This window comes from Piliocolobus tephrosceles, chromosome 12 (assembly GCF_002776525.5).
Source record: "Piliocolobus tephrosceles isolate RC106 chromosome 12, ASM277652v3, whole genome shotgun sequence".
Lineage (NCBI taxonomy): Eukaryota > Metazoa > Chordata > Mammalia > Primates > Cercopithecidae > Piliocolobus > Piliocolobus tephrosceles.
In genome coordinates, this window is record NC_045445.1 from 83,862,482 (window position 1) to 83,868,431 (window position 5,950).

Sequence of the window (5,950 nt, forward strand, 5' to 3'; positions counted from 1 at the left end):
GGGAGGCCGAGACGGGCGGATCACGAGGTCAGGAGATCGAGACCATCCTGGCTAACACGGTGAAACCCCGTCTCTACTAAAAAAATACAAAAAACTAGCCGGGCGAGGTGGCGGGCGCCTATAGTCCCAGCTAGTCGGCAGGCTGAGGCAGGAGAATGGAGTAAACCTGGGAGGCGGAGCTTGCAGTGAGCTGAGATCCGGCCACTGCACTCCAGCCTGGGTGACAGAGCAAGACTCCGTCTCAAAAAAAAAAAAAAAGAAAATGTGGCACATATACACCATGGAATCCTATGCAGACATAAAAAAGGATGAGTTCATGTCCCTTGCAGGGACATGGATGAAGCTGGAAACCATCATTCTGAGCAAACTATCACAAGGACAGAAAACCAAACACCACATGTTCTCACTCATAGGTGGGAATTGATCAATAAGAACACTTGGACACAGGGTGGAGAACATCACATACCAGGGCCTGTCGTGGGGTGGGGGGTTGGGGGAGGGACAGCATTAGGAGAAATACCTAATGTAAATGACGAGTTAATGGGTGCAGCAAACCAACATGGCACATGTATACGTATGTAACAAACCTGCACGTTGTGCACATGTACCCTAGAAAAAAAAATACAAAATTATAGCTAGATAGAAATAAGTTCTAGTGTTCTATAGCACCATAGAATGACTATAGTTAATAATAAAACAATATATAGTTTCAAATAGCTAGAAGGATATTGCACATTCTCAACACAAAGAAATGATAAACATTTGAGATGGTAGATGTGCTAATTACCCTGATCTGATAACTATAAATTATATGTATGGAAATATAATTATGTGCCCTCAAGAATATGCACAATCACTGTCAATTTAAAAAATTTTAAAACTGTATTATTGAATCCTTAAGATGCTAAATTTACTTATATAACAAAAAAATTTCTTACGCTAATGTTTTCCAAAAAGCATAGCTTTTATGACTTTATATAAATATATCTAAAATAATAATTGTATGATTTTTGTAGTCTAATAAAATTTGCACCGAATTCCAAAAAAAAACAAAAAAATAAAATCACAATAGAAGAACAGCTAAAATTTTTAAAAGTGTTAATAGTGAATGCTGCAGAGAAACTGGATCACGTACATTGCTGGTGGGAATGTAAAATGGTACAGACACTCCGAAAGTATGGCACAATCTTTTTGTAGTTCATAAGCTTATGACGACATAAGCGTGATGACATTGGGTTTTCACACTCATGTGTGAGATGTGCCTCCCTCAAGCCTTATTACAATGCCAGTACATTTTTTTTCCACATCTGATGTGGGAAAAAAAAATGAAATAGTGCGGTTTCTTGTAAAACTAAACATATGCCATTCTATTCTTGGGCATTTATCCCAGAGAATTGAAAAATTAAACTCATCCAAAACCCTGTCTATGATTGCTCACAGCAGCTTTACTCATAATGGCAAAATAGTGAAAATCTGAATGTCCTTCAATGAGTAAATGTTTGAACAAACTCTGGTACAACCACACAATGGGACATTCAACAATTTAAAAAATGAACTACTGATACAACAATTTAGATAGACTTCAAGAGAATTATGCTTTGTGAAAAAAGTCAATCTCAAATTGTTACATACATATTATACTATTCCATTTATATAACATGCTCAAATGTCAAAACTATAGAGATGGAGAACAGATAAGTGGAACAGGAACAGTGGTGGGTGTGGTGGTGGGCGTGTGTGTGTGGGGGGGTGCAGACACAAAGAACAGGGAGTTCCTTTATGGTAACAGTTCTAAGTCTTGATTGTGGTGGTGGTTACAGGAACATATATATGGTATGAAATTGCACACACATATACACAAATCGATTTTTTAAATGGCGAAAACTAAGTTTTGTAATTTATTTAACAGTAATGTACCAATATAAATTTCCTGGTTTTGATATTGAAGTACAGCTATGTAAGATATTGCCATTGAAGGAAGCTGAGTGAAAAGCCCACAGGACTCTGTACTATTTCTTGCAACTTCTGAATCTATAATTACCTCAAAATAAAAAGGATCAGAATATATTCATGAGCAAAAAAGAGCAAATTACAGAATAAAACAAAAACTTGAAAAACCTACATGTATTTTTCTTTTTGACTGCTCCTGCAGAGCAGGGCTACCCTATAGGCAGTGTGCTGAGAGTGGTGTAATAAGTAAACACGTTTTGTGTAAGCATAGAGAAAAGTACCTAAGACTACATATCAAGCTGTTATCTCTGGGGAAATGAAAATATGGGAGACAGGAGTGGGAGGGCAGGCAGAAGCTGTAACTTTTAATTTTACATATTTCTAGGTTATTTGATCTTTTTATAAGAGGTTTTGTTTTTTTGTTTTTTAAAAGGTCTACCTGACAGGAATGTAGATGTTAGGTTAGAAGGAGATAAACATAAAGGCTGGGACATTCACCAGGTGACTAGGCAAAATATAATGCAAACTTTAGTGACATGCTGGATGTTGGAACTTATTCAAAGTAAAGAATCAAAAACAAGAGGTTCCTAGATGTAGCTACTGGGTAATGTTAATGCCCCATTAAACCCAGATTGGAAATTGTAAATGAGTGATTCAAGTAAAGAAGGAGAGAGGGAGAAAGTTGGAATAAAGAAAGATAGGAGGAAACAATAATACACTCAGCTTGAGGTATGTTTTAAGTTCCACTGAAACATCCAAGAGGAAATGTCTGGCAAGTGGCTTTGTCTACAATAGAGTCATCAGGAAAGAGGTGATAACTGAAGTTACAGGAATGGGCAGAACATTCAGCAAAGGAGATTAAAAAGGAATAGTTTAAGAGGTGGGAGGAAAATAAGGGCTGACTTTTTTATTTTTGGAGTCTCGCTCTGTCACCCAGGCTGGAGTGCAGTGTCATGATCTTGGCTCACTGCAACCTCTGCCTCCCAGGTTCAAGTGATTCTCCTGCCTCAGCCTCCCGAGAATGCTGAGTGCATTCTTATGCTGTGTGCCACCATGCCTGGCTAATTTTTTTGTATTTTTAGTGAAGACGGGTTTCACCATGTTGGCCAGGCTGGTCTCGAACCCCTGACCTCACGTGATCCACCTGCCTCGGCCTCCCCTAGCCAGAGCTAAAAATTGTCATGGAAGCCAATCACAATACAGTTGTGAGGAAAGAATGGTCAATTATGTCAAATATTAGGGTGAGGTCAAGATAAGCACAGAAAAGTGCCCACTATATCTGACAATTATGTGGTCCTGTTTACTTGGTAGACTGGACAGGGTGGAAGCCAGCTTAAAGCTAAGTGAGGCATTACTGGCAGACAAAGAAAATAGTGAGAGATGTTATATATTCATAAAAGACGTCTGGCTGTCATAAAAAAGAATGAAAGTCTGATACATGCTACAACATGGATGAACCTTGAAAATATGGTAAGTAAAACAAATCAGACACAAAAGGAAGAACATTGTATATAATGTATGATTTACTTATATGACATACCTAGAATAGGCAATTGCATAGAGAGAGAAACTAGAATAGAGATTACCAGGAGCTAGGAAGAAGGGGAGTTACCATGTAAGGGGTACAGAGTTTCTGTTTGGAATAATAAAAAAGTTCTGTAAATACATAGTGGTAATGGTTGCACTACACTGTGAATGAACTTAATGCCACTGATTTGTACACTTAAAAATAGTTAAAATGACGGCTGGGCACGGTGGCTCATGCCTGTAATCCCAGCACTTTGGGAGGCTGAGTCAGGTGGATCACCTGAGGTCAGGAATGGGAGACCAACCTCGCCAACATGGTGAACCCCGTCTCTACTAAAAATACAAAAATTACCCGGGCGTGGTGGTGCACACCTGTAATCCCAGCTACTCTGGAGGCTGAGGCAGGAGAAACGCTTGAACCCAGGAAGCAGAGGTTGCAGTGAGCCAAGATCGCGCCACTGCACTCCAGCCTAGGAAACAGAATGAGACGCAGTCTCAAAAAAATAAAAATAGTTAAAATGACAAATTTTTATATTATGTGTATTTTACCATAATAAAAAAGTCTGTATGGAAAGAGAAAGAGACAAGATGGCAGCAAGAGACTCAAGCAGGATTTGGGGAAGTTTTTCTTCTCTTCAATGACATGAAAGACTTAACCTTCATTCGGAAATATTTCTTTTTTTTTTTTTGGAGACGGAGTGTCACTCTGTCGCCCAGGCTGGAGTGCAGTGGCATGATCTCAGCTCCAGGCCCAGCTAATTTTTGTATTTTTAGTAGAGATGGGGTTTCACCATGTTGGCCAGGCTGGTCTTTAACTCCTGGCCTCAAGTGATCCGCCTGCCTCGGCCTCCCAAAGTGCTGGGATTACTGTTGTGAGCCACCAAGCCTGTCAGAGATAATTATATCTTGGGTCCCAATCACTGATGGAAAAAAAAGACCCTTATTATTTATTAGTGGCCAAACTTACAGAGTAGTACCCTCATAGCACAGACTTAGAAACTAGTATTATGGAAACGCTTTAAGTATTATATTTAACCTATGAACAATACTGAATCAACTATTCATATTCTTCAAACTGAAACCTTTAGACTTAATAACCAGTTAGGAAAAAAAGAGCACAAGCACAATGGCAGCAAAGCTTTTAAATTTTATATCGAATATTGACAATGAAAAATAAACAAAATAAAAACTTTAAATTACCTAGGAATAAACTCAACAATGAGAAATTCAAAAGCAACAAAAACTATAAAATGTATAGGAATAAATTAAAAGATGCCTAGAAACTATATGAAGAAAACTAGAAGCCACTATTGGGGGACATAAAAGAAAATGTGAGTAAATGAAGAAATATAAGCTCCCAGGTGGAAAAATGGAGAATTATAAAGATACACAGTTTCTCCAAATTAATCCATAAATTAAATAAGGTCTCAATCACGTTTATTAATTCGACGACAACGCAGAATCTAACAAAAATGACCTTAGAGTTTACTTAGGATAATCAAGCAAGCACAGTCAAGGAATTTAAAATTATAAAGCCTTTGTGATAAAACAATTATATTATCTGGTGATAATAGCACCAGACTAGACAAACAGATCAATGAAGCAGAAGAGAAAGCTCTCAAATAGGTTCGAGAATATATAAGAGCCGGGCGAGGTGGCTCACACCTGTAATCGCAGCACTTTGGGAGGCCGAGGCAGGCGGATCACGAGGTCAGGAGATCGAGACCATCCTGGCTAACACAGTGAAACCCTGTCTCTACTAAAAACACAAAAAAATTAGCCGGGCATGGTGGCGGGCGCCTGTAGTCCCAGCTACTCTGGAGGCTGAGGTGGGAGAATGGCGTGAACCCAGGAGGCGGAGCTTGCAGTGAGCCAAGATAGTGCCACTGCACTCCAGCCTGGGGGACAAAGTGAGACTCCATCTCAAAAAAAAAAAAAAAAAAAAAGAATACGTAAGAATTTAGTATAGTATAAAGGTAGCATTTTGGCCAGGTGCATTGGCTTATGCCTGTAATCCCAGCACTTTAGGAGGCTGAGGCAGGTGGACCTTTGAGCCCAGGAAGTCTGAGATCAGCCTGGTCAACATGGTGAAACCACATCTCTACAAAAAATACAAAAAGTAGGCCAGGCCCGGTGGCTCATGCCTGTAATCCCAGCACTTTGGGAGGCCGAGGTGGGTGGATCACGAGGTCAGGAGATCGAGACCATCCTGGCTAACACGGTGAAACCCTGTCTCTACTAAAAACACAAAAAATTAGTCAGGCATGGTGGCGGGCGCCTGTAGTCCCAGCTACTCAGGAGGCTGAGGCAGGAGAATGGCGTGAACCTGGGAAGCGGAGCTCGTAGTGAGCGGAGATCAGGCCACTGCACTCCAGCCTGGGCGACAGAGCGAGACTCCGTCTCAAAAAAAAAAAAAAAAAAAAACCAAAAAAAACTAAAGGGGAGGCTGTAAGGACCCATGATCACACCACTG

The 5,950-nt window shown here is 39.9% G+C and overlaps 1 protein-coding gene and 1 pseudogene across 6 annotated transcripts in view; one reads left to right on the top strand and one right to left on the bottom strand.

Moving 5' to 3' along the window:
• TAF1 (TATA-box binding protein associated factor 1) overlaps nucleotides 1-5,950 on the bottom strand; it is a 120,101-nt gene that overhangs the window by 25,629 nt on the left and 88,522 nt on the right. The gene's annotated exons all lie outside the window — the stretch shown is intronic.
• LOC111531975 lies at nucleotides 1,186-1,313 on the top strand (annotated as a pseudogene).